This window comes from Aotus nancymaae, unplaced genomic scaffold (genome assembly GCF_030222135.1).
Source record: "Aotus nancymaae isolate 86718 unplaced genomic scaffold, 86718_ANA_hifiasm-v0.15.2.pri h1tg000025l, whole genome shotgun sequence".
Classification (NCBI taxonomy): Eukaryota; Metazoa; Chordata; class Mammalia; order Primates; family Aotidae; genus Aotus; species Aotus nancymaae.
This window is the reverse complement of record NW_026988438.1, coordinates 38,137,614-38,159,638: the sequence shown is the minus strand read 5'-3', so window position 1 is coordinate 38,159,638 and position 22,025 is coordinate 38,137,614. Positions and strand designations below refer to the sequence as shown.

At 40.3% G+C, this 22,025-nt stretch overlaps 1 protein-coding gene across 1 annotated transcript in view; it reads right to left on the bottom strand.

The window, feature by feature from the left end:
* CDCA7L (cell division cycle associated 7 like) overlaps nucleotides 1-22,025 on the bottom strand; it is a 206,420-nt gene that overhangs the window by 152,009 nt on the left and 32,386 nt on the right. The gene's annotated exons all lie outside the window — the stretch shown is intronic.

Sequence of the window (22,025 nt, the reverse complement as noted above, 5' to 3'; positions counted from 1 at the left end):
ACTTTATCTGAATATCTCCACCTTTTCTCCAGACCTCTATGTACAATATGAACAATGCATTATTCCTTACAAACTGAAATAGCCATGAATTTAAAAACCATCTGGTCCCGGGGATTTTGTAAAGAAGACTGTGGCTCAAGTAAGAGTAATTTATTATCTCACACAGGTGCAGAAAACTTGCTAATAAAAGGAGAAGAATGGAGTATGGTGAGAGTTAATGGAAAAGAGGAAGAAGGAGGAAGCAGAGGATGAAAATTTTGAGAAACTGTAGTTGAGAGGAGGAAATCGTTTCATGGACTCATTCATATTTAATAAAGCTGTGAGGATATCTATCAATCAAACCAAGTTCAGTGATATCAGACCTGAGATTTTATTAAGTGAATAGTAATCAGAACATCACTCAGATCCCTTGAAAACAAAACAAACCTGAAAGGTCTTGAGATTTTGAACATTATGAATATCAAAAAAGATGACTAGTATTCTAGTAATTAAAATAATGTTTCTTCATTTCTTCAAGGATCTTGCGATACTTCTTAGTACTTTGAGAAGAGGTTTCCTTTCTGTCAAAGGGCAGGTCCCGGAGATAGATTCTCCCAGGCACATTTAGGCTGAGATTTTTGAACCACAGTATACAAAGCCAGGACTCTCTCAGCTATAGCTGTTTGAGCTAAATAACTATAAATGAAATAAGCAGTTGGTCTTTTCTTTACTGAAATCAAACAGAAGTAAATGCATAGGAAGAGAAGGAAAGCCCTAAATGTTCTCAACCCAGGTTTCACATCAGAGTCATCTAGGGAACTTACAAAAATAACAACTGCAAGGAATTTCCTCGCACGTTTGAATGTGACAAGAATCACTGGAAGTGCTGATTGAAACATCAGTTACTGGGCCCAGCCTTGGAGTTTCTGATTCAGCAGGTCTTCGGGAGTGGGGGGTGAGAATGAGCATTTCTATCAAGTTCCCAGGTGATGCTGCCGCTGCTGCTGATCTGGAGACATCACTTTGAGATCTTGATTTAACTAGTGTAGGGTGGAACTTAAGCATTATTCATCTTTCAGAGTTCCCAGGAGAATTTAACATGCATTCCTGGAGGGCCACTCCAGAAAAGAGGAGTACAGGAAAGAAACTTTTCCTATGCTACCTGACCAACATATCCCACTTTTTTCTCCCATACAGTAATGAGATGTTTATCAGCCTCCTTCACATCTTCAGTAGTTTATCAAAGGGGCTAAGGGTCCTCATACAACTCTGGAGAAAGAGGTCAGATCACTTTTTTGAGGAGAAATATTTTCCAGGTACACAGATAACAAGGCAATAGGGATATGACTGAAAACAAGATTAGGGAATTTTAGATAAAATCTAATTTTAAAGTGCACCTTTTTGGCTGGGCATGGTGGCTCATGCCTGTAATCCTAGCACTTTGGGAGGCTGAGGCAGATGGATCACCTGAGGTCAGGAGTTCGACACCAGCCTGGCCAACATGGTGAAACCCTGTCTCTACTAAAAATACAAAAATTAGCCAGGTGTGGTGGCACATGCCTGTAATCCCAGCTACTTGAGCTACTTGAGAGACTGAGGCAGGAGAATTACTTGAACCCAGGAGGTGGAGGTTGCAGTGAGCTGAGATCGTGCCACTGAACTCTGGCCTGGGCAACAGAGCGAGACTTCTTCTAAAAAACAATTTCTTTACATTTAGAAGCACAAATAAATTGGAAACAGAACGTTGGGTTCCTAATAAAATGGATATAGAAAATTTTCAATGGGCTATAGCTTAATTTGGAAGATAGCCCTGTGCAAAGGTAAATTTGCTTAAAATTGCAATGAAAGAGAAATTTCAGAGACTATACAACCAAATGATAACCTTAGAAAAGATATCTATGAATGATGATTATCATTTATTTCTGGAAACCCAATAACCTCTTCTTTTGAAACCTTTTACTCGAACTGTAAAGATGAATATCAAAGGTGGGCTAGGCTTTGTTTGAAATTTCACGTTAACCTAAGATTTTGTCTTGTATTCCCAAATTCTGGAAAAGGCAAGGGACATCCTCTAACATGCTAATACACTTCCCGGCCATCTGTGACACCAGACTGATTTGATTCTTATTATTTTTTAAAGTCTCTGACAACATTGTATGGCTCTGTGATAATAACCACTGATACTGCCAAAAAGAAATCTGGGAGTTTTCTGATCCGCCTTTGCTTGTTTCCCAAATATGCTTTGAGGACATGTAGAATTGGTTCTGATGGATTGTGAAGGGAGACTTAGTTATGGATTTTGGTGAATGAAAAGAAACAAAAGGAAATTAGGCTTTGGAATTAATGCTGCAGGACTAGTTGTGTATTTACTAGAATATTTATCTATATGCTTACAGCAAGCCTTACTGTGTCTGCTCTATATTATATTTCATTGCCCTGAAGTCTACATTCAGGTGAGAACACCAGCTCTCACACGTACTAGCAAGAAGACAACAAACAACAGCAACAAAGATTGACGCCTGGCTTGACAGGGAAAGGCTGTGCTTAGCTTAAGCAATAGGTTAAGAGTGCTTCTTAATTTCTCTAATACAGCTAATTGTGCCCAAGACGCTGGGGTTGATCCAGTTTCATTTAGTTGATTTATGAGACAGTGTTTCACCACCCAAGTGAAACAAGCTTTTCAAGTAGTTTTATTTATTTGGGCCTGAAATAGCTACAAACCAAAGAGATGCTCAATTTGGCGGATTTCTAAGTTTAATTGCTTTTCAGCTTTGTATTAGTCTGTTCTCAGCTGCTAATAAAGACATATATGAGACTGGGTAATTTATAAAGGAAAAAAGTTTAATTGACTCACAGTTCAGCATGGTCAGGGAGGCCTCAGGAAACTTACACTCATGATGGAAAGGGCAGCAAGTATGTTCTTTACACAGCAGCAGGAAGGAGAAGTGCCAAGCAAAAGGGGAAAAAGCCCCTTATCAAACCATCAGATGTTGTGACAACTCACCATCAAGAGAACAGCATGGGGGAAACTGCCCCCATGATTCAATTACCTCTCACTGGGTCCCTCCCATGACACGTGGGGATTACGGGAGCTACAATTTGTGGAGATTTGGGTGGGGACACAGCCAAACCCTATCAGCCTTTACTTACCTTCATGGATGATAACACACAGGTCGCTATACTCAAGAGCAGAAGATAGGGTCAGTTTGGCTACTATTGTTACCATCAATTCTCTTACTCTGGGTCCAGCCATTCAAGCCAAGAATGTGTTTGCACCTACCTTCACCTCAGTGAGGGTCATTTTGTCAGTTACACAACCTCTACCAGGCAGGGAGGAAGGGAAGGCCGAGGAGGTAAAATGCAAACCATCCAGTTTTGTTATTTGCTAATTCTAGGTTGGAGTCAGCATAGACTAAATCTGAAGTTAAATTACAATTTGGTAACAGATCTCAGTTCTGGTGCCCTACCCCATCATGGTTATTACATTGCAGTGGAGACAGCCTGGCTAGGTTTTGGCCATCCTCACTATCAATATCACTGACAAAGCACTGCAAAGTTATTAGTGGCTCTGCCAGTGGGGAAAGAATACCACTTAGCTGCAAGCTTTTCCTTCTCAAATCAGTTTTGGTTTATCTCCCTGCTGCCCACCCACCTCGGCATGTGGTGACACTGGGCGGACAGTGGGGAATTGGGATGCCTCTTTCTGTAGTTCACAGAGACCATTAGAGTCATCCTATCCACCACAGAGCACATACCACTAACCCATCTTTCAACACATTTTGTTGAAAACCCTTCACTCCTGTCCTTCTGTAAATTTCCAGGCTGGCCTCTCTTGTATGAACTTTGACTTATTCTCCAACAGATCCTTAGTTCTCTGCTTTTGGTGTGTTCCCAGGATCTTTCTCCCTAATAACTCAGGTCCTAAATCCACAAAGGATGGTGACTTGTTCTGCTATCATATTCATCTCAGAACATATATCGTAACAGGCTTGCTTCTTCCTTTTGACAAAACCTAGAGTCAGCCCTGGAATAACGTGTCAGTTGCAACAGGCACCTGCAATATTTGCTGCTTAGTAGACAGAACCTGGAATTTCTCTGAGACAAATTAGTAACCGACAAAAGATGAGAACACAGCATAAAGAAGCCATACAAATCACTTATGAAAGGCAAACAATATAAAAGAAAAAAGAGCAATAATCACCATAAAGGATCATTCATTGAAAAAGAGAAAACTTGAACAGCCAATAAACCCTTGAGAAGAAATTCAGCCTCACTAGCAATCAGGGAAAGGCAAATGAAACCACCATTAGATTAGCAAAACCTTAAAGTTTGGTCATATAAAATATAAACAAGGTTGATGGGAGAATGGATATTCTCAGAGCCTTCTGGTAAGAACACAAATTGTTCAACCCCTTTGGAGGCACTATGTCAACGTGCAGGGAAGTTGCTAGTACACATGACATATGGCCTAATATTTTTTCCAAAGTAAGAATCCTAGAGAATCTTTTGCAGGTGTACATAAGAAGATGTTTACCAAGATGTTCATCAAACCATTGCTTATAATAGCAGAAAAAAACAGATACATTCTAAATATTTGTCAATAGCAAATGGAGAAATAAACCATGGCGTATACTTATATAATGGAATAGTACCCAGCATTTAAAATGAGTGATCTAAAAGTTACAATGTGTCAATTTCGATAATTCTGGAAAACACAATGCAATATAATTCAATTTATCTTGACTTAAAAGTAAAAAAAGTCAGATGACTATGCATACTATTTCTAAATATACACCTTTGCAGTCAAAGCATTAAATGAGAGAAAAGGTAAGCATCAGCTTCCATACTGTGGTGACTCTGGAGAGAGTGTGTGGAATGGAAAGAGGAAGGACTACTCTAGGGGCTTTGACTATATCCGAAACTGTTCTATTCCTTTAAAAATGAAGCAAAATGTTCACATATATTTTAAATACAGTTGGGCATATAGGTGCTTTCCTTTGTATCTGAAATGCTCCTCTTTTTTCACTATTAATATTATAATAACTTCCACTTTAGTCAAGAATGGATCTTTTAAGCCCTTGATATGACAGATAAACATAAAAACTAAACTCGAGGTCCTTCCTTCTGTCTGGATCTTGGGCCTCTTCTTTGGAGCTTTGACAGGAAGCACAACAATGAAGCCAAAGCAGCAAAACTACGTGCTGGACTCACAGGGCACTTCGGGCCAGCGAACCTCTCCTCAGGCTGGGGCTACAAGTCAGTGCTCAGACACTTCCAGAATGCTCTTTTTGTTTCATTCGCCTTTAAATGCTACAGAGAAGGAAACAAAGGGAGATGCCCCCCATGGCTTTAAGTCAACCCCTTAATTTTATTTGAATATAGTTTTGTCGTTTAATTACTGCCATTTTTTCTTTTCTCTCATTCTTTCTTTTTTTAAAGCTTCCAGATTGCTGTGTAATTTTTGTATCTATGCAGATTAACTAAGAGTTTATGAAGAACCAGCACATAATTAAGGATATAACAGAATCTTCCACTTACAGCCATCTTCCCCAATTTTAAAAAATGGCACTTTCCATTTCTGAATTGTGCATTGCTAGCTTCCAGGTTTTTACTTAAGACAAATATTTTCCGTTCAAAGCCTGCTGCAATGAATTTCCAGCCTGGCAAGTAAACATGGATTTAAGGAGACAAGTCGTCTCCGGAATTCACCGGCATTTTTGCTCTGGATCTAATTTTAAGAAGCAACAGTGATATATATAGGAGTGGTCTTATATGAAAACCATATGAGAAATTTCTCCCCCATTCAAGGCCATTCTTCGAGAGCTTTGGTAGGACCTCAAGTTAGAACTTATTTTAGATTTAGAAAGACCTCCTGGCTGCACCTGATGTCTTCTTATTGCCTACCTGAAACTGGACACTGTTACTTTAAGAGATCTAGATATGGCAATGGTGGTTTCTCAGCCAGTATCTAAGGAGCAGGGAGCAGACCCAAATTTGGAAATCTGAGGAAGTTTCATACAGGAACTGTTTATGAAGATATCATCAAAGTAAAGGATACCACATGACTAGTGATCCTAGAACTGTTACCACCCCTAGGCTTCAACCAGCAAGGGGAGGAAGGGGCTTACTGCCAGAGGGAGTTGTGTGGAAAAGGTAGACTGATGGGAACTAAGACCAAGGTACTGTGCCAGGGAGGGGCGAGGAACTAAATTCTTCAACTACTTCCCACTCTCCCTCCATTCTCTTACTGGTGCTTCCCACTGGCCAAACCCAACTGGACCCAGAGAGTAAGGAAGCTCCTTGATTTCAGGAGAGCACACAGCAGTGCTGACTAAGTGGGAGAGTGGATATCAACACACCAGGCTCTCCAGCCATGCAGAACTTCAAATCAATTAAACCTCTTTCCTTTAGAAATTAATCAGTCTCAAGTAGTTCTTCACAGCAGTGTGAAAATGTGCTAATACAACCTCATACTTCCTTCAGTTAAATGATATGATGTGTATATTTTGTGTATATCAGGGTCCTGGTCCTGGTACATACTATGTGCTCTATAAATGTTAGTGGTAGTAAAAAATAATAATAATACAGACAAAGTTCATAGGGCATTGAGAATAAGAAAGTTTATACATAATTTAAAAATTCAAAAAAAGTTGTATTAAGAAGATAATATCTGAGACGTGCCTTAAAAGATGATTGGATTGTAACAAGTGAAAAAGTCAGTGGGACTGGAAAAGAATACTGGAACAGGGAACAACATTTGTGAAAGTAGTAAATGTCAGTTATAACTGAGAAGCAGGTACATGAGTCATATTCTCGGGCTGCAGAATTTGGACTTGATTAAGTTAACCTTGGAGAGCTCTTGAAGGAATTGGGGAGGGAAGTGGCAATAAGGATAATAAGAATAGCTGTTTAATGAGCACTTACTATGTAAAGTATCAGGCACTGTTCTAAGTCCTTTACATGTGGTACTAAATTCATCCTCACAACTATTCTATGAAATAGTTGATCTTAAGCACTACATTGGGTTAAATGCGGCAAGTGATTTCAAAAGGGCTCTCAAAGTCTGTAAGTTCATACATACATTTGCTGAGGATGGGAGGAGAGGGAGTATTTTTATAGTTTTCTTAAATCTCAAGATTGGAAAGTGCTTTAAAGTTATTAGCTCATTTAATGTTCACAGTAATCCCATGAGACAGGTCCTATAATTATATCAATTTATAGATAAAAAAAAAAAAAAAACTGTGGCCGAGAGAGTTAAAGTAACTTGCCTGGATTCATGCAACTAGCAAGTAGTGACCCTGAAGCGTTTGATTTCAGGTAGTTTAACTCCCTGTTAAAGGATTCTTACTCTTACCACTAGACTATTCTCCCACTTAAACATCCACTGTAAATTTGTTAGCTGTCATTAACTGGGTTAAAGACTGGGGCTATGGAGATAAAAGGAAAGTGGCTCTTGTCTTCAAGGAATCCAGGGTTTCAGGGGAAGAAAGAGTCATAGTCACAGGCAATTACAGTAAATATGATAAAAGCTTATACTGGGGGCATCCACTTGGGGCAATGGGGACTCAGAACTGGAGAGATTACTAACTAGAGGGTTTAAAGGAGGTTTCCCATGGGAGGCGGCCATTAACTAGGTCAGAAAGACTGCACTTGTCTGACAAGTGCTGAAAGAACTCATTGGGCAAGAACATAACATTTGCAAAGGAGCATGAGAAGAACATGGTAGGTTCAGGAAATGGGTGCTATTACTCATGAAACCAGCTAAGAGGAATGTTGAGAGGGCAGAATTAGCAGGTGTTGGAGTTGGATTGGTTGGAGGCATAACAGAATGTCTTCCAGAATTCTGGTCTGGTGTAGTGGGGTAGAAAGAAGAGTGAGTCACCAGGATAGGGAATGGGGAGAGGAGGACTTAGAAGCAGAAGGTCTGGAGGGAAGGCTAATGAGGTGAGTTTCAGACATGTTCATTTGAGGTAGGTGTGGGGCCTCTGGGTGAAGGGGAAGGCAATGGGCAATTGGAAATGAGGGTCTAAAGGAAAGAAAACTAACATCTGTTGCAACATCCAGGGTCTGTAATAGCCGTTTAAAGTAAATTATATCATTTAATCATCATGGAAGTAAAACAACTCTACCCGTAGAAGGTGTTTTGGGGTGTCAGTGTATGATATATAGTACAAAAGCCCTTGGAATTCCACCATGGCATTTTCTCAGAAATAGAACAATAGTTTTGGGATTTGGTCTTTTGAGGAAGAATTTGTATTTGGAAAAAGTAAAGCAAATTACTTTACTTTTGTAAATTAGTGGCTCACACCTGTAATTCCAGCACTTGGGAGGCTGAGATGAACAGATCCCAAGGTCAGGAGTTCAAGACCAGACTAAGCAACATGGTAAAACCCCATCTCTACTAAAATACAAAAATTAGCTGGGCATGGTGGAACGTGCCTGTAATCCCAGCTACTCAGGAGGTTGAAGCAGCAGAACTGCTTGAACCTGGGAGGCAGAGACTGCAGTGAGCCAAGAATGTGCCACTGCACTCCAGCCTGGGTGACAGAGCAAGACTCTGTCCTGAAAAACAAAAAAACAAAAAACAAAAAAACCTAGACCAATGGGACAGAATAGAGAGCCCAGATATATAAGGCTGTACACATACAACTATCTGCTTTTTGTCAAAACTGGCAAAAATAAGCAATGGAGAACGAATTTCCTGTTCAATAAATGGTGCAGGGATAACTGGCTAGCCACAGGCAAGAGATTGAAACTGGAGCCCTTTCTTACACCATATATAAAAATAAACTCAGGATGGATTAAAGACTTAAATGTAAAACTGAAAACTATAAAAACTCTGGAATACAGCCTGGGCAATACCATTCTGGACATAGAAATTGGCAAAGATTTCATGATGAAGATGCCAAAAGCAATCTCAGCAAAAGCAAAAATTGACAAATGGGATCTAGTTAAACTTAGAAGCTTCTGCACAGCAAAAGACACTACAACAAAGTTAACAGACAACCTATAGTATGGGAGAAAATATTTCCAAACTGTGCATTTGACAAAGGTCTATAATAATATCCAGCAGCTATAAGGAACTTAAACAAATCAGCAAGAAAAAAACCAAACAACCCCATTAAATAGTGGGCAAAGGACATGAATAGCCACTTTTCAAAAGAAGATACACATGTGGCCAACAAGCATATGAAGAAAGCTCAATATCATTATCATTAGATGAATGTAAATCAAAATCTCAATGAGATATCATCTCACACCAGTCAGAATGGCCATGATTAAAAAGTCAAAAACATAACAAATGCTACCGAAGTCGCAGAGAAAAATGAATGCTTATACACCATTGGTGGGAATGTAAATTAGTTCAACCATTGTGGAACTATATGTGATGATTCCTCAAAGAGCTAATAGTAGAATTACTCTATGACCCAGAAATCCCATTACTCATGCCTGTAATCCTAGCACTTTGGGGGACTGAGGTGGGTGTATATTATGTAACTATATACTACAAGGTTACAGTAACCAAAACAGCATGGCACTAGTACAAAAACAGACACATAGGCCGGGCGTGGTGGCTCATGTCTGTAATCCCAACACTTTGGGAGACTGAGGCAGGTGGATCATGTGGTCAGGAGTTTGACATGGTGAAACTCACCTATACTAAAAATACAAAAATTAGCTGAGTATGGTGGTGTGTGCCTGTAATCCCAGCTATTCAGGAGGTTGAGGCAGGAGAATCACTTGAACCCAGGAGGCAGAGACTGCAGTGAGCCGAGATTGTGTCACTGCACTCCAGCCTGGTGACAAAACAAGACTCTGTCTCAAATAAAATAAGTAAGTAAGTGGGAGCACACGGACACCAAGAGGGAATGACACACTCTGGGGCCTACTTGGGAGGGATGTTGGGAGGAGGGAGAGGATCAGAAACAATGACTATTGAGTACCAGGCTTAGTATATGGTGACAAAATAATCTGTACAACAAACTCCTATGACATGAGTTTACCTATATAACAAATCTGTGCATGTGCCCCTGAACCTAACATGAGAGTTAGAGAACAAAAAGAAAACAATGTTTTTAGTTACGGTTTGATGCTGGCTCCAAAGGCAATTAAAAAAATGTCTCATTTCCTTAAAATGACATTTGCTACACAGGACTGTCAAATCAGGTAGAGGAAATAAGGCAGGTTTTGATGGAGATGACAGGAGATCAATCAGGAGGTAAATGCTTTTAGTTCAAAACAATCAAGTGCAAGGTTCTATGAAGGTCAGTCGGTTTGCAGGCCAGGACTAGGATGAGGCAAGAGAGTGAGTGTCTCCTTAAACTTGGGGTCTCATTCAGGTCCCCCTGGTCCCGGCCCTGGTGATCTGATTAAGAATCATAAAGAGGCTGATTAAGCAGTGGGTGGCATTTTATGCAAGCGAGGACACGATGGAGCCATGCAGACCACTCACAGGTCTCACTGAAGCCCTAGTGTCATGTGATGAGGACAGCCAGTGGTTCTCAGCCCTCGCTGAATACTGGAATTATCTGGAGAACTTGTAAAGAAACCAGTTCTCAGACATCCTCTCCACAGTCTTTGCTTTCACTAGCCTAGAGTGAGACTTAGGCACTGGTATTTTTTAACATTCCTAGATAATTTTTATATTCAAATAGGGTTGTAAAAGGCTTACCTAGAAAAGCCGACAACTGTTGGCAGGGGAAATAGGCAACATCAGATCCAAGAAAATAATGTCAAGTGAATACCTGGAACCATCCAAATCTATAGTTGCTGGGAGTCATTACAATTTATTAGTAGCATTAGTAATGATGCCTTTATAACAGGTAGTATCTACTCTGCCCACTGACATAACCATCCAGGGTGAGGGGGCTTGGACCACTTACATAAAAATGGTATGTCTATGAAGACATGAAGCTACAAATGGCCCCTAGGAAGACAGGGAGTGCTAGACCATAGGATAAATTTTACAACACTGGGGGATCTTCATGAAGACTCCTGAATATACTCTCTGTTAGCGATGGCTGCTGTAGAGTAGAAGGTGTCATCGTGATATAAATGTAGATAAAAGCAGATGGAAAAAATGTTTATTATAAGCAGGCAGCCAACATTCTAAAGATGACCCAGCAATTTCCACAAACCTAGCTCTGCTGTAAACTGTAAAATGATAAAGTACTCTTGGGAAGGAAGCATAGTCCAAAAGCAGAGAATTCCCACCAAAAATAAAAAGGAGAAGCCCACCGCCCTTTACTTTCCATCTTCATGGAAAGTTTTATGCATGCGTGTGTGTGTGTGTGTGTGTGTGTGTGTGTGCGTCCCTTTCTTCTCTCCTGTCTCCTGACACCCTCTAATTAGTGCTGTCATCGCTGCCTCTGGCACCACGCATGCTGTAGGTGGCTGGCGTGACGCTGGATGCCTGCTCCTGCAGTGCTATTAGGCTCCCTGTGGCGCACAAACAAAAAGCCCAGAAAGCCTGACCCAACTATTTTCCTATGAATAGAATGTGCTTTCTTTATCAAGATAAAAGGTGTTTGTCTATTTGTATAGAGAGGAAATACACATATAGGCATAAATATAGAGGACCTTGTATATGTGTATTACATGTGAGTTTCTTAGTCTAAAAAGGTTCCAGGTCAGAAATATTCTGGCATGTCCTTAAATAGATTCAAAGTTCCTGAAAGACGACCTCCATGTTTGAAAGACTTAAGAGAGCGAAACTTTCTTAGAAGGAAGCTGAAATTGAGTGAAACTCTCTTAATCTTGAGATTAAAGAAGTTCCTAAGAAATAGATAACCCTGACTTTCTTCCAAGCTTCTTTAATGACATCTTAAGGTGGAACAACTTCCTTTGCCTTGGAGAGAGAAATCACAGAATCTCTGTAGTTCCAGTCCCTTTCCACCTTCAGTATGGGATAGAAAGAAACTGGACTTTTCTCCCACAGTCAGATATCCAATTAGTATTTATCAACTGAATACCAAGGGCTGCATCATTGACCAAAGAGGGCTTTTGCTCTGAGGTTCTTTCTCTGGAGAGTTATATTACCATGCTTCTGTGGGTGCTGAGCTCTTAAAATGACTATGGTGGATGGTAGTGATCAGGGCTGAAAACAGGATCACGTGGGAGGATTTGCAAGGAGGGCAGCCTCTTATTGGGGTGGAAAGTTCTAATACTTCCACAAAAGGCCCAGGGTAGTAGAGAACATGATGACTAAGACTACATGTTAGACTCATCACAGCCTACTTGACTCTAAAATTGAATGAACACGTGGCTACTGTCCTTGATGATCTCCTATCCTGTCCTAACGTAGGAGGCACGATGTGCTCCTTTGCCCTATATTGTCAGAGACTAGAGCTGACACCTTCTTAAACAGTGGGCAGTGAAAGGTGCTCCTTATTTTACCACTGTAGGCATCAGGATGCATACATCCCAGTTTGCCTGTGACGGTCCCAGTTAATTCTTGGTGTCGTGTGTACCTCCTCTCACAAATGTCCAGGTTTGGAAGGTAAATTTTATCATCACCCCAATAAAAACTGAGTGCTTATCAAAGACTCGATGCTGTGCCCTTGCATCAGACTTGTAACACAGGAATTGAAATTGAAAGCCTGGTTAATCTAAAGTTGGGAAGATTCATTCTGTTGTTAATGATAATTGAGGACTATCTACATTTTAAACAAAATGAGTTATTTGTCAAGCTTTGATGTGTCTTCCCTTTGCTGGGGCTGTGTTCAATGCTTGGGCTCTCTCATACGGTTGTTTAGGTGTTCCAGTGCAGACAGAAGGTGCACAGGTGAGGGGTAAGCAGGGGCTGGGAGAAATACACCAGAGGAGCCTCCTTTTCCAACTCACACAGAGCACTGTGTGGCTAATGGTGGCCTCAGACATGGTTCGTCACATTGGAAGATGCATATTTTGTTGAAAAGACAAGATGACCATATTAGTTATCATTAAATCCCACAAAACAATGCATGATTAAATCTAACTTTGGAGTGCCTGGGGCAGATCAGGGAAGCCAATCCATAAATATTGAATAAATACATGGATGAACATCATTGACTACCCTACATGTGTGATGGATTCAGAGAAGGGGAAATGAACAAGGGTTAGCATAGAATGGGATGTTATCATGGATGAGGTGGGAAAGCTGAAGGGAGGATGAGTGGGACTGAGTAGATGGGAAGGATTCATGGGGGTCAATGGGGGTCAGAGAGGATGAGTGTGGGAATCACACAGTGTAACAGGCTAACATTTGAGAGGAATGAGGGATGGGACTTCCACCATCTTTCTCAAAAATAAATGCAAGAGCCCTTTCCCCTGTAATCACAGCACATACAGTTCTGTCAAAAAACAAACAACTTGGTTTTCCAGTATAAGGGAAAGGAATGATAAGGTCAGTTTTACAATCACCTTAGCTATTACTAACCATGTCAGTCACTGGTCTCTTTGAGTACCCTGTAAGGCAAAGTGAGTACAACTCTTAGGAGTTGACATCCCATGAACAACAAAACATTTCACATATAGCTCTGAATACATTCAATGTATCTGATTCTTTGAGGTGACGGAAGAAAGTTTACACTAACAATTCTGGTGACTGGTTTGCAACTCACAGACCAATGGAATATTTATATTCCATTGGTATTTCCAAATAGTCAATAATGCTATAGGGTTTAATACATAAAAGCTTTTAGTATAAAAGCTCTAGAGACAAAGGATCCTTGTCATTTTGTTCCTTGACATGTCCCAAGTGTCTAGACCAGTTGCTGGCACATAGTAGGCATACAATAGTGTTGAGCTGCGTGAATTACTACCCACTGTCCAAGAGATAGCTCTTCTTCATTATCAGAAAAAACTTTGCGATCATTAGTTTAGCTGTCTAGACAGGTAAGAGGAAGATTGTTCTGATTTCCTCCTGCTTAACATTTAGCCATGATTATAATGGCTGAGAACCTTTGAAACTTTATTAAACAGATCCCAGTTCTCTATTTCACTGGGGAGAAATTGCCCAGGACCCATGAATTTTGACGGTCTCCCTTTGCACAACATTCATAGAAGATGTACTCAAAACAATGCAGACCATATGGGGGATGTTAAGAGCCTTTAGAATCACACAGACTGAAAATCCACTACCTTACAACCCAAAGGTGCTGAGATCAGACATTCTGAAAACCAAGCTTGTTAAACCTTTTAAAAGTAAAGTTTCTATATTGCATTTTGGGGTTGAAAGGGCAAACTGGGTATGGCAATTTTTTCTGTCTATTCTCAAATGCTTTGACATGACAGTCAGGATGGAGGGAGGGTAGCATTCATGTCTTAGACCAAAAAATCACACTGGTTCCAACAAGGTGACTGAGAGAGTGAAAGGATGGACTTAGATTCTAATTCTATTTCCAGTAACGACTAATGTCACCTTTAGCAAATGGGGTTATTCTCAAAAAGATAAAGACCATGCCCTGAAACTGATCTTTGGAATATAGCTTATAAATTAGAATCAATTTGCAAATGATTCTACCTTAGATATAAAAATAATAACAGTTCTAACCACCAAAATCAGCAGTTACATAGTTACATTAACGAAATGAACGAGCAGAAAATCTTTTATATATATAAAAATGTATAGATCTTTATAGGTAGAGAAATGAAGGGATTGATCTAAATACATTTTTGTTTCTCTCTAGTAAGGCATTTACTAGGCGCTTGCTATCAGCATCACAGAAGGAATCTATAATACTGCTAAAGATAGACTATCAGCTCACCTATCAAAACTGTACTCCACTCTTTTGTGCCTTAATGTACTTTCTTTTTTTTTTTTTTGAGATGGACTCTTGCTCTGTCGCCCAAGCTGGAGTGCAGTGGTGCAATCTTGGCTCACTGCAACCTCCTCCTCCCGAGTTCAAGCGATTCTCCTGTCTCGGCCTCCTGAGTAGCGGGGACTACAGGTGTGTAACACCAGGCCCAGCTATTCTTTTTTTTTTTTTTTTTTTTTTTTTGTATTTTAGTAGAGACGGGGTTTCATCGTGTTGCCCAGGCTGGTCTCGAACTCCTGAGCTCAGGCAAACCACCCGCCTCGGCCTCCCACAGTGCTGGGATTAAGGCGGGAGCCACCGTGCCCAGCCTTAACAATGTACTTTCTATCATCTTCAATGTTACTTATTGGCTACATCTTTGAGAGTCTTTCAGAGTCTTTCAGTCTATCACAACTCTCCTTTGTGCACCTTACCAAAAGAAACCCAAAGTAAAGAAAGTGAAGCCCACTTTAATAGACTGTTCAGATACGGTCTAGAAACCAAACATTCTCCTAAAGCTAAACTCTTCTCTGTCTTGGGCTGGAGTGCAGTGGCGCAATCCTGGCTCACCGCAACCTCCGCCTCCCGGGTTCAAGGGATTCTCCTTCCTCAGCCTCCCAAGTAGCTGGGATTACAGGTGTGCGCCACCACGCCCAGCTAATTTTTGTATTTTTAGTAGAGACAGGGTTTCACCATGTTGGCCAGGCTGGTCTCCATCTCTTACCTCATGATCTGCCCGTCTCGGCCTCCCAAAGTGCTGGGATTCCAGGCGTGAGCTACCGCACCCGGCCAAGAGAAACTCTTGACTTAGGTTGGATGATCTCAAAGTCAAAGCAATAATAGGTTCTCAACAAGGGTGCAATTCAAGATAATATAACGGAAATACCTAGCACAGGGCCTGGAATGTAACACTAACTCAGTGGAAGCCGTGGTCACTATTATTTTAGAAAACTAAAGTCTAGCCTATGGGTTTGCTTTTTGTTTTTCACACCTGGGTAACAATATTTCATTAAACTGTGGTTCTCAAATCAAGCTGGGCATGAAAATGAGCCGATATTGAAAATTCAAATTCTAGACCTCCTGAAATAAGTCTCTAGAAATGAAAACTCCTGAATCTGCATTAAAGAAAAAAATCTTCCCCGGGTGATTCTGATGTAGATGGCACATGGACTTGCACAGGAAACTGTTTCATTGCCTTAGGAGACTTTTAATTAAAAACTTGAAATATAAGAATCCATCATATTTTATCAAAAAGTATACAATTATATGTATGTACACATAATTTTTTTCTTTAAAGCAGATTCAGGAATTTTCATTTCTAGAGACTGACTCAGGGATGTCTGGAATCTGTATTTTCAACATCAGCTCATTTTCATGTAATATATGCTACATACATATTACACATACATATAATTGTATACTTTACACATAGTATATGTATGTGTATATATACACAGTATGTGTCTGTCTGTCTATCTATAATGTGTGTATACACACACAGTTCATCCTTAAACAACAAGGGCTTGAACCATGAGGGTCCACTTATTGTAGATTTTTGTCTGCCTCTCCCATGCCTGAGACAGCAAGACCAATCTCTTCTCTTTTTCTTCCTCTTCCTCAACCTACTCAACATAAAGATGACAATGAAGACTTTTATGACAATCCATTTAATGATTAGTAATGACATTTTCTCTTCCTTATGATATTCTTAATAACTTTTTCTCTAGCTTATTTTAAGAATACAATCTACAATATGTATAACATATAAAATATATGTTAATTGACTGTTTATGTTATTGGTAAGGCTTTCAGTCAATAGTGGGCTATTAGTTTTCAGGGAGTCAAAAGTTATACATGATTTTTAAATTGTGTATGTATAAATATATATATATACTTTTAATTTCCAATAACTGCTTCTCAGGGAGTAAGACTTGTCTTTTTCTTTTTTTAAACTTGTCTTATAAGCATTACTAAATTGCTTTCTTGAACAAAAATGAGTGACAGAAGACAATAAATCTCTTTAAAATTTGAGCAGGAAATCATCCACACACTGGAAATTTTCATCCCAATACGTGTGTCCATTGACTTATGTAATATGAAAAGATTGGACGTAACTTTTTGAAAATCTGATCTCAAAACTTGCCTTTGTACTGAAAAAGGGGATTTAGAACATACTATTTAAAAAGTGGGAACTGTGAGAAATTTCCCAGGATGGATCCCCGGCACTGAGATGGTCACTGTGCATCTCATGCCTCTCCTCTGTGCAGCCTGCCCCTCTGTGAACACTGTACTCAGAGCTTGATTGTGTACAAATGTTTAGACCATTTCATTCAAGGGCTGGAGGCCTGGGTACAAAGGAAAACGAGGGAGATGCCATTCTGTGGCTGGGAGGCCACTTAAGTCAGTGGGAAGTTAATTGACTTTTGTCTGGGGGTGGAGGTATTTGCCACATCCTAGGGAGAGTCATTTTTAAAGTTGTTGCAGTCTGATCTGTACCTATATTCTTAGACATGAACAATTTAGAGAGAAAATACTTCTCTTTCATTCTCTTCTTTGATTCACCATTTGCAGGGCTATCCTAATAGGAAAGTCTATAAAGCTTTGAGACTGGGGCTGAAGGAATACTGTAGAGAACAGTTCCATGTCACGTGAGCAAGCATGAAAACAATGCTGTTTCCTTCCCTCCCTCCCTCTCTGTCTCTGTCTCTTCCACAGAAAAAGATGAACCAGCTGGGCCAAGGCCATGGCAATTGTCAGAATTCAGGGGTCTTATCCATCCTGGACCAGATATATTAAGATGGTTATAGCTTTATCATAAGGAACAAATGAACAGAGACTTTTGTGTGCCTCAGAGAGGGATGTGATTCTTAGTAAACAATGCACATAGGAAGACAATTGAGCACAACTTTGCAGACAGGGCTTGTGATACTCTGGGAGAAGCCCTGAAGAAAGTAATACAACCTCAGGTCAAACTGCCCCGTTCACCAGTGTCTTCCCAATGAGTGCCAACCCAGCATGGTGCCTCTTACATGGGTGCCACACAAACACTAGTTACTAAATGAATAAACAACTAACTTGAGCTATGACAAAGGCATTGTGGGGGAAAAAACTGGAAGGAAAGTGCCCATACGTTAACAGTGTTTTCTGTCTCTTTTAGTTTTCTTTACTTTTTATACAGATTTTGTATAAAATGTATTACTTTTATAATTTGAAAAGACAAAGATATGCAAAAATAAACAAGGTCTCCTTATTTTCTAATTCCTCAGTTTTCCCTGCCTGAGAGCTTTGTGGTCTTCTTCCCTGCTGCTGGCAATGACTTTCTTATTTCACCCGATGAAGGAAGGTTCGGCACTAACTTTGATGTCTTTAATTACCCTTTGTAGTGCATATGCTGCTTTATCTTCCCCCCTTGTACAGATGGGTGTATCGAGGCTCCCAGAGATGGAACGACTTCCTGACCTTTGCACTGCTTGCAGGTAGGCAACAGGAGCAGACCTGAAACTGCATTCAGTTTCCTTTCAAAATGCCACACTGCCTCTACAGGCCCTGCGGGAATTTCAAGAGCCAAAATGCCCCTGCCTATGGCACTGGGATACTCTAAAAGTCATTGGCACTAGGTGAGCAGTTCCCAGCAACTGATCCAAGTAAGGATGAGGAAACAGATGCCCTTTTGCTTGGAAGGTTTAAAGTCAACTAAACAAGACAGAACTCAACAGAATAGTACAATTAGGCTTAATAACAATGTAACAGGAGAAAAAAGTAAACAAGGACAATCTGTCCACAGAGTAGGGAATGACGACACTTCCACAGGTTAGTGACACTCTCCTGTCATTTATCTCATTATAATTATGGAGTAAAAACAAAAAGGGCTGATTTAAAAAACTCTGCAGGGTGGCTAAGATTTTCTGTGCATTAATGTGTGTTCATTCCATCACTCATGCATTATCAATTTCATTCTCTTCTTTGCATATGAGGCTGGTTGAGAGTCAGGCCAAGCTTGTGGCAGATCGGAGACCTCCAAAGTTCTTTCAAAGTCTTAGAGGACTTTGCAAATACTACTACTGACGCTTACTTTAACTGAAAGAATCTCACTGATCCAAGGAACTCCACAGCATAGCTCCTGACCGGCTGAAATGCTTTTGGCGAGAGCAGATACGGCTGCTTCAGCAGGGTCTGGAGAGCAAGCCCATAACTCCAGGTGTTAGTGATAGAGACCCTTTCATTTGTATAATATGTTCTACTTACATTTGTACAGAAATCTCAAAATCCTCTGACAACATTATTGACTTTGATGTCTTTACCCTTTGAAGTGCATACATTGCTACATCTTCCCCCCTTTTACAGATGGGTGTGTTGAGGTTCCCAGAGATGGAGAGACTTCGTGACCTTTGCACTGCTTGCAGGTAGGCAACAGAGTCTGACCTGAAGCTGGGTTCAATTTCCTTTCAACATGCCACACTGCCTTTGAGCTGAAATGCCTCTGCCTGTGGCACTGAGATACTCTAAAAGTTATTGGCGCTAGGTGAACAGTCCCCAGCAACTAATCCGACTTGATGTGTACATGAGCAGGTGATTTTCTGTTAGACATCATCATCATTAGCTTTCAACAATTATCATTCTTGTCCTTTGAGCCCAGAGAAAAAGCTGACAGAGAAGCTGTTCAGGTAGTTCTGATCCAAATTTCATGGACCCAGGAAGTTTGGTGTGGCGGTGGAGCGGCACTGAATGGATGACCCTTTTGAGGTTTGCCGACCACCCTGGGTTGTTCTGTGCAGATCCGTCATCTGGCAGCTGCAGCTTTCAAGCAATTACCCGTGGCCACTTAGTGACAGTATTTAGGAAAGTTAAGTTGGGAATGTTCCCAACTCCTAATTTATCTCTCAATAAAAACTGAAAGTTAAAAAAAAACTAGCTTGGCTGCAGCCTCTAAGCATTTTTGAAAGACAGAGCTGGGGCAGGTGGGTGTGAAGGAAGCCATCTGACCAAGGACTCAGATGAGCTGGAGATTCTGGGAAGGGTGTGGGGACAGCCCCAAGAGCTGTTTTCATGGGCAAAGGAACAGACAGTTTGAAGAGGGTGAAACAGGATCATTTGCCCTTATCCAGCGGGTGCTTCTTTTTCACAGATGTTCAGAACTAGCCCCTGTGGCTTCTGCCCATTTCCAGGGAGTTTCTTTCACTCTCTCTTAACAGCTCATCTCAAATCCTGTGCCATCAACATAGAAATTTAGGAATCTATTTTGTAAGGCCAGGAAATTCTTATTTCTATGTGTGGCTGTTTAGAACACTTTAACAAAAACGATGTCAACTTTATCTTAATTTTCAACCTTGAAGTTTGCCTATTTGGTTTAAAATTATTTCTAAATCAAAGAACCTTATAAAATCTATAAAACAAGGAAGTGGAAGGAGAAAGCCACCTACAATGCTGCTAGCCGAGCTTTCACTTTTCCTCCATGACATTTATTTCAGGGGATTTTTTAAAAAAGAAGTTTTCCATTCAAGACGCCGAATATTTCATGCAACTGAGCTTCAACACTAATAATGATGATGTGGCTGGCTTCTGGAGGGTGGCCATTGTTTTAAACATGAGTGAAGGATCCCAAAACTCTCAGCTGACAAATGTTTCGCTTCTCCCCCAACGCCTCCACGTTACTGTACATTCTCCCACCTCCCGTGGCCCTATTCCAAGAATTCTTGACGTTGAAAATTAGCTCAGCTCCTTATAATTTAGGCAAGACTTAATTTAAACAAATGGTTCAGTTACCATCTGGGAAAGGCCTGGCAGAAGTTGGAAAACCCTCTCAAATGTTGAGTCTGTTTTACTCTACATTTTCCTAATATTTTCCTTTCTATGTCTCCCTCTAGTTAGTAGCTATTACGGGTTTTCATGTTTCTCCTGGCCCTCTGAGTTTCTGTACTTCCTCCTTTTCTCTCTAGTTTCTCCCTCTTTTGATTTATCTTTCCTTTCCCATTCTGATTAGCTAGTAGGGTAGTGTTGCCTCATATCTTAGGTTTGCTAAGGAAGGTTCCTGTAGCAGGATTTGCTTACCTGTTTTTGTCCATTCTGGGCAGTGAAATCTTAATACACAGGTGTGTGAGGGGGTATAAAAGTGATGATTTAGAATGAGAAATGAGATCAAAACCAAGGATGATTTTTTTTTTTTGAGACTGTTTTGCTCTTAATGCCCAGGTTGGAGTACAATGGTATGATTTCCACTCAACCTCTGCCTCCCGGATTCAAGCGATTCTCCTGTCTCAGCCTAAGTAGCTGTGATTACAGGCATGCACCACCACGCCCCGCTAATTTTGTATTTTTAGTAGAGACAGGGTTTCACCATGTTGGTCAGGCTGGTCTGGAACTCCTGACCGCAAGTGATCCACCTGCCTCAGCCTCCCAAAGTGCTGGGATTACAGGCAGGAGCCATTGCACCCGGCCACAGATTTTTAAAAGTTGACAAATATCACAAATGTCACAACATCCAGAAACTTATAATTAGTAATTATATACAAATTATATGATGCCATAATTTGTATATATTAACATAGTAATAAATATATCGCTATATATACACAGACAGCAATTGACTGACCAGCCCAGCATTTTTTTCCTACATTTTACCTGTACTTTTTTTATATGATGATGATTTCTGTGCTGCGAAATAAAAGCAGCTCAGTATACTTAATGTCATGCAAATTTTTCAGATTGACAGCAAATTTAGGAAAACCTCTATTAAGTTGTTTTTCAAATGTGAGTTTATGATTTTAGGGAGTGACTAATTTTAAATACTATAAATTGAAAACACTTATGAATTAGTTTGTCATAGATGTCATTGTTGTGGAGGCTCATTATGAATGTTTTAAAATTTTTATTTCCTCAGAAGATAGGACTGCTTTAACCCAGCATCAAAGAGCACCACATCCTCTACTTAAATAATACATTTCTGATGATTGTACACGTTTGATGCAGATTAGCTTCTGACTTACTACATTTCAAATCTCATTTCTCCTTCATTGTTTGCATACTTTGGTTTCGGGCACCTTTGGCTCACAATGCCCGGAGAAGCAGCACTGTGGACCACAGGTACATTCCTAAAAACCATTCCCATGCCGGGACAATCAACATAACTAGGCATAAGTTCTTCCTACGAGGATAACTGGGAACCAAATAAATACAATCTCATAAAACCCAAACAAAATGTATCTCATTCAACATTCCTTTAACTGGACCCCAAAAATGACTGTGGCCACTCTAATGCCACCAGATACAAGA